Genomic DNA, 11,012 nt, shown 5'->3' on the forward strand with positions numbered 1-11,012 from the left:
ATTGGAATATTTTAACCTCATTGTCTGCATGATTAATGAGTAATATATTTAAAACATATATGCAGATAGTACTGAAAATCTAAAGAATTGAAAAATAACCAAGAGATATGCCACTTAAAAATTTGGTAAAATTCCTTCCAGATACTTTTGTGTTCTCTGTTAATATAACTTAATCAAAATAACATAATAAAATATATAATATGATATAACTTTATTTGTGTAACTTTAATTATCATACATTTATATCATATTTTTATTAAGAATTTAATTATATATATATATCACTTCTTGGCTTTTTGGCTAAGATCAAGTGTATTATCTGTTTTTAACAGTTTAATTATATGGTGGGCACCTTGGTCGCTCAGTTGGTTAAGCATTGCACTCTTGATTTTACCTCAGGTCATGATTTAGCAGTTTGTGGGTTTGAGCCTTGCATGGGGCTCTGTGCTGACAGCTCAGAGCCTGCCTGGGACTCTCTCTCTCTCTCCCTCTCTCTCTGCCTCTCCCTCTATCTCTCTCTCAAAATAAATAAATAAACTTAAAAAATAGTTTAATTATATGTAACATACCATTTGTGACCTGATTTTCCATTTACTGATTTTTGTAGATGTATGTTTTTGTAATGAACATAGATTTACAACATTGTTTTAAACACTACATAATTTCCCATTCTTCTTATATACTATAGTATAGTATGTGTTTATGCAAATTAATTCTATGATTTGAAAATTTTAACAGAATTGTGTAACAATTCCTAACTGTATATCTCAGCGAACAGCTATATTTATATGCGATACCAGTAAGTTTCCTCAAATTCACATTGAGATTTTCTGCAATGAGTATAAACAGGAAATACTCAAGTCCATGAAAACCAATATTATTATGTTAAAAATGGTGATAGCTTTAAATAATATATTATGATTCTGAGATTTTTACGTGATCCTGAGCACTTGTTAACCATCTCAGAGAATGGTAGGTATTTTGAATATTTATATATTTGTTTTAAAATTTTGAGAATAAAATAAATGGCCAGACCACATGCAAAGAGACTGCCAAAATACTGAAATTATTATGTGATAGTATAGAAAAGATCAAACTACTAGTTTGAAATGAAACTCTAGTAAATATGCAACTGGTATAAAAACAAAGAAAAATTAATACTTAAAATGGAGAGTAATATCTTATAGAATTAGTTCAATTAAAGTATTAGATATAGGTATTTATATGTAGCCAATATGTCATTAAGTAAAAATTCAGATAAAATAAAGTTGGATTTTTCATCCATGGCTTTAAATTACAAGCTTATTAAACTCATAACAAATATAAAGTTTAGCCAGCCCAAAGATATTATACTTGCTGATCGAGTGTATCATCAAAGACTTAGAGTCCTTCTGTCTTTTTGTTCCATCAAACACATAACTTAGCTTTTGTCTTTGGAAAATTCAAATGGAGAAAGTGGAGGAGTAGAATTTGTATTATGAAAGAAAACCCTTCCTCTAAAATGCCTTGCGGACTTCTTACATTTCATTGGCCATAAATGTGTCACATGGTTCATTCTTAACTGAAGACGAGGCTGGGAAGTCAAATAGGTTTAGCTGGGTATGTTTTCATATCCAATTGAAATCAGGGTTCTCTTAGCAAGGAAGCAAGAAACAAGTGTATGTAACAAACCAAAATAGCTCTGTCTCTAGAAAATAAAGTTTCAGTTAAAATATTTTCACAAAGAAAATTCCATACTCAGATGACTTTGCTGATGAATTATACCAAATGTTTAAGGAAAAATTACCAATTTTATAAAATCTCCTCCAGAAAATTGATGAGGAGGAAATATGTAACTAATCTTATGAGGCCAGAATTATCCTGTTATAAACACCAGACACAGACACTACAAATAAAGAATACTAGAGAACAATATTCATCATCAACATTGAGAAAAAAAATTCTAATATTTAGCAAATTAAATGCAACAATATATGAAAATGGTCAAAAATCATTGTCAATTTGGGCTTATCCCAGGAATTCAAAGTGAAAGTCTGAATACTTTCCCCTAAGATAAGAAACAAGGCAAGGATGATTATTAATAACAGTTTTATTCAATAATATACAAGAGTTTCTAGCCAATGCAATAAATAGATGGTAGATGGTAGAATGATAGATGATGATAAATAAATAGATAGATTGATGATTGATAGATACACATAGATAAAAATTAAGAAGAAAAAAGACATAAGAAAGAAATAAGACAAAAATAAATAAAACATGACCATCTATGTTGGAATTCTATGAAATCTACAAATTGGCTACTAGACTTTATCAAGGTTTCAGGCTGCAAGATCAACTATAAAAAGCAATTGTGTTTCTGTATCCTAGCAATGATTCCAACAATTGGAAAGAAAAAAAAATTAAAAAAAAATACTAGTTACTATAGTATCAACAAATATGAAATATTTAAAGGTAAATCTGACAAAGTAGATGAAAGAACTGTACACTAAAAGCTGGAAAACACTACTGAGAGAAATTAAAGAATACATCAATGGAAGGATATACTGTGCTTAAGAATCAGAAGGCTTGATATGTTTAACATGTCCAATTCTTCCCAAATTGACCTACAGTTTTAATTCAGTTGCAATAAAACTTCCAGCAGGATTCTGTTGAAATTTATAAGCTCATTCTAAAATTTGTATGGAAATACAATGTATCTGAAACAGTCTAAATAACTTTTAATAAGAACAAAGTTGGAAGACACATTATCTCCTTTCAAGACTTTGCAAAGCTACAGTAATGAACAAAATGTAGTATTAAAATCAACCCAATTTGATTAATGGAACAAATATAGATCTTCAGGTATGGAGCCCAGTGAATCTCACAGATGCTTTTTTAAAAGGTAGAGACAATGCAAATAGCAAGAAAATGAGAAAAATCTAAATGGCACTACAGACAGTTGGTAAGGGGTAGAGAAAATCACTTTTTTTTTTTTTTTGAGTTGATTTATTTATTTTGAGAGAGAGAGAAAGAGAGAGAGAGGAAGAGAGAGGATCCCAAGCATGCTCTGCACTACTATCAGAGGCAGGGCTCGAACTTACAAACTGTGAGATCATGATCTGAGCCAGAACCAAGAGTCTGATGCTCAACCAACACCTGGGTGCCTCAAGATGATGACTTTAAAAATGACAATTAGGGGTGACTGGTGGCTCAGTCAGTTGGGCGTCCAACTTTGGCTCAGGTCCTGATCTCACAGTTTGTGAGTTTGAGCCCCGTGTTGGGCTCTGTGTTGACAGCTCAGAGCCTGGAGCCTGCATCAGACTCTATGTGTGTGTGTGTCTCTCTCTGTCCTCCCTGGCTCACACTCTGTCTCTCTCTGTGTTAAAAATGAATAAACCGGGGCGCCTGGGTGGCGCAGTCGGTTAAGCCTCCGACTTCAGCCAGGTCATGATCTCGCGGTCCGTGAGTTCGAGCCCCGCGTCAGGCTCTGGGCTGATAGCTCAGAGCCTGGAGCCTGTTTCCGATTCTGTGTCTCCCTCTCTCTCTGCCCCTCCCCCATTCATGCTCTGTCTCTCTCTGTCCCAAAAATAAATAAACGTTGAAAAAAAAATTAAAAAAAAAATGAATAAACCTTAAAAAGAATTTTAAAAATGACAATTAGACTAAGTGCCTTTTAGTTTACATCTTCAAGTTATTAGGGATGAGCAACTAAAATGAGGGAGAAAAAAATAATATGACAACATCATCACTCTCAAAAGCAGATGATAGATGAACGTAAACATAGAAAAAATCAGACATTTAAAAAATATGAATGAAATATTGTGAAAAGAAACTTCTAGTAGATCAGCTATCAGAATAAGTGGTTAAACACTGCAGTTAAGAGAGACAGGCTATGTTGGGGCGCCTGGGTGGCGCAGTCGGTTAAGCGTCCGACTTCAGCCAGGTCATGATCTCGCGGTCCGTGAGTTCGAGCCCCGCGTCAGGCTCTGGGCTGATGGCTCAGAGCCTGGAGCCTGTTTCCGATTCTGTGTCTCCCTCTCTCTCTGCCCCTCCCCCGTTCATGCTCTGTCTCTCTCTGTCCCAAAAATAAATAAACGTTGAAAAAAAAATTAAAAAAAAAAAAAAGAGAGACAGGCTATGTCATAAAAGTTTAAAAATCTAATTATATTCTATTTACAAAAAAAACATTTTATTCACATACTGATAAAGTTTAATTATAAGAAATATGTAGTAATTTTAAGTCTCTACTGAAATAAGAATTTAGCTTATAAAGCATATAGACAATGTAGTGGACAATTTTAATACACTTTTCTCTAATTGATAGATTTATTAGTCAAAAGGTAAATTTGTTTATTTGTTGAATATTTGAGTTGTTTCTACTTTGGGGCTACTACAAATAAAGCTGCTATAAAAATTTATGTATATGTTTCAAGGGAACATATGCTTTTATTATTATTGTTAGAAATTTGGAAACATCTTATCTTGGTACTTAAGAGCCACAGGTTAAATAAGTTTAGATCAGTTCAAGTAAGCTAAATCAGCTTTAAAAGTTTTGTTAAGTGGCAGCTTGAGGAGAGAAATCAGGTCTATCCGACTCAAAAGCCAAGTATCTTGCACTGGGGAAATCACTTCAATAAGGAGGAAAATGCTGAAACATGACTTAAAATATGCTTACTAATTGAAGGATGTTGATGATGTCACTGTATCTTATACTTTCTTATCCCTCGTAGAGACAGCATGTAGTGGTTAAGAGTTTTAGCTTTGATATGTGCTTGCCTGGCTTCAAATTATTGTTCTATCACTTTCTGACTATATACTATGGGGAATTACATGATACCACTATTTTTTTTCTCATCTTTTCATCTGTTTTGCTTTTTTTATCATCTTTTCAAAGGCATTAGTAATAGTATCTACTTTGTAGTTTATTGAAGATAGAGTAAGTTATTATGTATAAAATATTTAGAAAGAAAATTTTCTTTCCTTCCTGCCTTTTTTGAAAGTCTATTTATTTTGAGAGAAGTGAAAGAGTGCACGTGTTCACATGAGCAGGGGAAGGGCTGGGAGAGATGGGGAGAGAGAGGATCCCAAGTATTCTTAGCACTGCTGTCAGCACAGCTCAGAGCCCAACACAGGGCTCAATCTCACGAACTCTGAGATTATAACCTGAGCCACAATCAAGAGTCAAATGTGTAACAGACTGAGTTACCCAGGTGCCCTTCTCTTTTTCTTTTCTTTTCTTTTCTTTTCTTTTCTTTTCTTTTCTTTTCTTTTCTTTCTTTTCTTTTCTTTTCTTTTCTTTTCCTTCCTTCTTTAGAAGTTTCTTTCTACTTGATTTTCTATGTATTCAGAATCCATTTTTTTTTAAACATAAGCATTTTAATTTCAGGTTAGATTGAAAATCTAGCACTTTGCTTGCATGAGCATCAAGATAAGAATTATCCCCACTCCTGGTATATTTAACTTATTTGATAACTACTACAAATTGAATCTTTGAAATATCTATTTGAGATAATCTAGAGGTTATGTGATTCATACTAAAATACATGTTGACATAATTTATGTGTATACAAGCAATATATAAGATAATATTGAATTTATATAACAATGAAGATGAATATTCTCACTATTACAACTTCAAACTTAGATTTTAAACTATTCATTTTATTTATTTATTTGTTTATTTTAACGTTTATTTATTTTTGAGACAGAGAGAGACAGAGCATGAATGGGGGAAGAGCAGAGAGAGGGAGACACAGAATCTGAAGCAGGCTCCAGGCTCTGAGCTCTCAGCGCAGAGCCTGACGCTGGGCTCGAACTCACCGACCGTGAGATCATGACCTGAGCCGAAGTCAGCCGCTTAACTGACTGAGCCACCCAGGCAACCCCTAAACTATTCATTTTAAAACATTTATTTCATAAGTAGTAATGTAAGACTTATCATGGGTTAGGGGACATATGTGTCACTGCGAATGCAAGGGTGAGTGACTGTATGTGCTAACCTCACTGAAGTCAGGTAATCCACTAATTAAAATGAATTTTCAAAGCATCTTGAAATTACTCAACTACTTAAATATTATTTCCCTTTCAAATTAAAATTCTGGTTTGTTTATGATCTATGATGGAGATAATACATGAATCATGGTGCAGAATAGACACCTTCATTCTATCTCTACACTAAAAGCAATCTTTAGAAATCAGGACATTGAAAAAGTATCAAAAACTCTATCTTACATTGAACGAGAAAGCTTTTATAAGCCATAGCCCCAGACAATAAAAAGAAGTCGATTTGCAGTAAAAGGTGAACATTTTGCCTTGCTATGGAATATCCAGTGCTGCATATAGGGTCTTTAAAGTGGTGCATGTTCCATAAATATCTACTGAATGAACAAATAAAAGAACAAATCTGTCTGAGATTGAATTTGAAAGTGGACACATGTTGGGGTAGAATTCTGGCCACAGGCAGAGATATACAGTTTTAGGATAAACATCCAGAGGATTAAAAACCCAAACCAAAATATCTACTTAGAACCAGCAGGTTGAGTATTTAGTACAATTGCAAATTATCCAGGGTCATTTCTTTCCATTGGCAGGAAATGGGACTAATATATTCACTCATGTAACTATTCAAGTATTCACTCATAAAGTCCTGTGTGGATAGCTGGAGGAGAAAAAATGATTAAAAATTATCTCTATAACAAATGTTCTTGATCAGTAGAAGAAACAATTGACCTACACATATTTTTAGGCATAAATGTAGGGCTAAGTACCTCCAATATGGGAGGCAAAATTTTCCATTAGCCCTGAAATGAATCTTACTCCCATCATAGAGGCTTCACAGGAAAGAGAGAACATGAATTTCATATTGACCAGTAAACTAAAGTTCCACTTTTCTTGTGTTCCCCTACAATTAGTGCTAGTATTGGCAGATCCAGGAAAATAAATGACCCCCCTTTAGATATAAATAGTCACCAGAATGAAAATAGCATAGATTCTTCACAATTGCATTTAAGGAAAGAGGAGAAATGACTATGACAAATAATAAGAAGAAAAAGCTATTCAACTGGAAAAAAAAGATGGAAGTGTGGATACTACATAGGGATGTTTATAAATCTAAATTATCTAGAAATAAAGTGTTGAATAAATGACAACATGTTGTTTACATCAGTAATATCCAAATTATAGGTAATTCAGCCTCATTAAGTGGTTTTATAAAACTTGAAAATGGTTAAAATGAACTTCTGTGTTAGTATGGGACTAGAATAACAAAATACACATAACAATGGCAAATGCACGACTAACACATAGAAGTTGCTCAATATATTCAATACAGTAATATGAATCTGTATATGTGTGCACTTGTGCATGTGGTGTCTTTAAGATATAAAAGTGGATATTAAAAAGAAGACAATGTAACATCCCTTCTTAGGTAGATTTCATTTTGAAACCAGACCAGAAACTCCATTTCAGTTACGTAGTCCACTAGAAGTGGCAATCATTGGGCTCTGATTTCTCTCTCTGTCTTATATTCACATAAAAATTGATATCCTTTTCCTAACATGGCAGATATTCCTTTGTTAAAATTTAAAAATCCAGGAACTATCTGCTCCACTAATGTGGTTTAAGGGCACAGTTTTTTTCCCCCCTTGGGGGAGTTTCTATATCTTTATATTTCAAGATCTTAGATGCTTCTCTCAAGTTTCTCTATAGCTCTTAAGAATTATTTTTACCTTGTGTATGATCAAAAATTATTCTGTTCAGAAGTCTGAGTTAAAGCCTTTGCAGTTCTCTCAGCTTGCTAGTGATTATTGCTCAATAGCATTCACTTTCCTCCATCTCTTGTTGAATATAGCTTCTATTTTCTCCTCCAAAGAGGTTATAAATTTCTGCAATCCATTTTGCCCTACGTGAATCACATCAAACATGCCCCTGAGAGATTATGGTTCATCTTTTCTGACATCTGGGGGAGCATTCCAAAGCTAAGAAGACAAATACAACACTGAAGCTCTTTGAGTGAGGGGCTTGAAAATGCTATTTGATGATTTTTATATTTCCCCTGCAAAGCACTAAAAGAATAACAATACTCACCCCATATCTATTTCATATAGCCATTGCAGGGATTCATTAGATCATCTATGTAATAGGCTTAGAGCTCTTTAAAGAAAAATCCTCTGTGATCTTATCCCAGCTTTTTATCCCATGACCTTTCTATGACCTTTTACTGAAACTAGGATAGTTAATTATTATTTTTTTTAATTTCAAAAGGCAACAGTGATAAAGAGAGGGTGTCATGCAACTTTTCCTTAAAAGTTCAGTATAAAACAGCAGGCATTTGGCCAGTATTAGTTTTCTCCTCTGTGAGTTTCTCTCCAGTGAATACCTCAAACGTATCCTGCAGCTGTGTGCAAACCTGCAGGTCTCACCTCAATGCGAGGGGTTTTGCACTAATTTGGGACCTTGAAAAAGCTGTGACTCTTCAAGAGTCCTCAATTCCATATAGTACATATATATTTAGTGCCTAGAACACACGCTGCATGGTGAAGTATAGAAGAGCTACAGTATAATTTCACATAAAATAAAATCTGCCACAAATTATTGGGGCTACAAGAATACGCATAGAATATAAACAAGACTGTCATTTCAGATTCACAAAATCCATTAACATAGAGTTGCAACAAATAATCTTTGAACACCTAGAACTGTTCTTGGCAGATAGTAGGCAGTGGATAAATACTCGGTGATTACTGTCAGAAGCCAAGGAAGCAAGGCATAGAAAGATCTTGAGGGACATCTGAGTGGCTCAGTCAGTTAAGAGTCCAACTTTGGCTCAGGTCATGATCTCGAAATTCATGACTTTGAGCCACACATTAGGCTCTGTGCTGACAGCTCAGAGCCTGGAGCCTGTTTCAGATTCTGTGTCTCCCTCACTCTCTGCCCCTCCCTCACTTGTACTCTTTCTCTCAAAAATAAATAAACATTTTTTAAAAAAGATCTCCTCCCACTGACGCAACAAATCTACAACTGCAGATGGAAAAATTACCCATGAAAAAGATGTGAAAACAAGCCGAACAGCATCTCCACAACAAAGGACTAAAAGAATGAAAAGGGTAGGAGAGACAGAAACAAGGGCTCACTAAAAACCCAGTCCCTGGTGCAGTGGCACACCTTTGGGAGGGATATCACAAATATGAAGCTTCTCTCTGAAGAAAGTGGGTTTGGGCCCCACATCAGGCACCCCATCTCTTAGGCTTTGCACCAGAAAGATGAGCTTTAAAATGCCCAGTTCAAACGCCAACAAGGCTTATGTCCAGGACACAGGGCTGTAGGGGATGGAGATTCCTCTCTTACCGGGTTTGCATTCAGACTCATTCACCCTGGGACCCAATGCAAAAGTAGCCAATTGGAAAGTGCCTAGACCCTATGTAAAGTTTCATTTGCTAATTTCTGCTGTAATAAAAATAGTGTTGTCCTGGTAATGGATTTCTTTTTGACCATTATTGGCATGAAATTTTCCCATTTCATTTAATTTGTTCATTTACTGGTATAATGTTTTTTGTAATATTTACTTATCCTTTTAACATTTGTAGAATCTATCTCCTTTTGTAATCTTTGAACTAGCCTAACTCTTTCTATTTTCTATGTTGACAGATAGAACCACAAAATAATGAGTCCTGTTCCCAATAATAAAATGTATATATTGTCATATGCAATCAACTCACTTAGGCTCCTATAGATCTCAGTGTTTGTTGGAAATTGACAAAACAACCTCTTTTCAAACCATTGTGGTTGGTTCTCTTTTGCCTCTAAAGGAAATGGTAGAGGAAGACTTAGATGGTGCTTTCCTTAATGTTCCTGAGGAGAATAAAGACCACCCTCTTTTCAGAAGATTCTAGGCAGCGGGGCGCCTGGGTGGCGCAGTCGGTTAAGCGTCCGACTTCAGCCAGGTCACGATCTCGCGGTCCATGAGTTCGAGCCCCGCGTCAGGCTCTGGGCTGATGGCTCGGAGCCTGGAGCCTGTTTCCGATTCTGTGTCTCCCTCTCTCTCTGCCCCTCCCCCATTCATGCTCTGTCTCTCTCTGTCCCAAAAATAAATAAAAACGTTGAAAAAAAAAATTAAAAAAAAAAAAAAAGATTCTAGACAGCAAAGACCCACACTCTACTGAAGACACTCAGTATATATAGATCCAGTACAGGACCTGGATCTATGAGAGTTCCATAGTAATGTTTTCCCTTTCCTCTCAGTCTTTCTCCCCACATTTCTTCATGTAACCACCCTATGTCTACCAAATTTAGCATTTTATTGTCACTGGAGCCCGATTAAAGACTTAGCAGAAAATAATCAAGTTAGTTTGAATTTTCATGTCTTCAAACCTTTCCATTAAAGTCACATTTTTTTTTGATACATTGAAATAAATATATGTCTTTATATGGCAGGAAAAAAAAAGTGTGTATATAGTGTTTGACAAGACTCTGTTGATAATAAGTGAGAAAAATCCAGTTCTGAATATTTTAGACAAACATAGAAGTGAAAGGAGTATATTAACAATTAAAACCAGAGTACATCAATCAAAGTTTAAGAAAAAGAGATTTAACTGGGTCTCAGGAAGCTGAATAATGCCAGCACTTTCTATATATTTTGCCTATACTTCTCACTCTGGATCATTTAAAGTTTTTTCTCTTTGCAGACTGGCTCCTCTCGTATAGTAAGAAACATTGTCCTGGAGAAGTTTGTAACTTCACATCTCACAACATCTACTCAGATAGAATTAACCTATAGGCTGTTTAATATCCAAGTTCAAAATTAACAGAAAATGCTCTGATTGGTCATAGGACAATCCCAACTAGGCTATGGAAAGTCATACCAGAAAACAAAGAGGAGCCTCATATTTGGGAGACCCATTAGACTGGAGTCAAGCTTAGGCAGACAGCATATGAATATATAACACTGGCTTCTAACTTCAAGTATAAATAAGTCGACATACACATTATGTGCACTTAATAAAGCATATGAGAACATTAGGATTGCTTCCCTG

General features: G+C 35.0%; 1 pseudogene; it reads left to right on the forward strand.

The window, feature by feature from the left end:
* Positions 1 to 280: 280 nt before the first annotated feature.
* On the forward strand, positions 281 to 460 carry LOC112866251 (U2 spliceosomal RNA; annotated as a pseudogene).
* The last annotated feature ends 10,552 nt before the right edge of the window (positions 461 to 11,012 follow it).

This window comes from Puma concolor, chromosome D1, assembly GCF_028749965.1.
Source record: "Puma concolor isolate L17-30 chromosome D1, mPumCon1.1.hap2, whole genome shotgun sequence".
Classification (NCBI taxonomy): domain Eukaryota; kingdom Metazoa; phylum Chordata; class Mammalia; order Carnivora; family Felidae; genus Puma; species Puma concolor.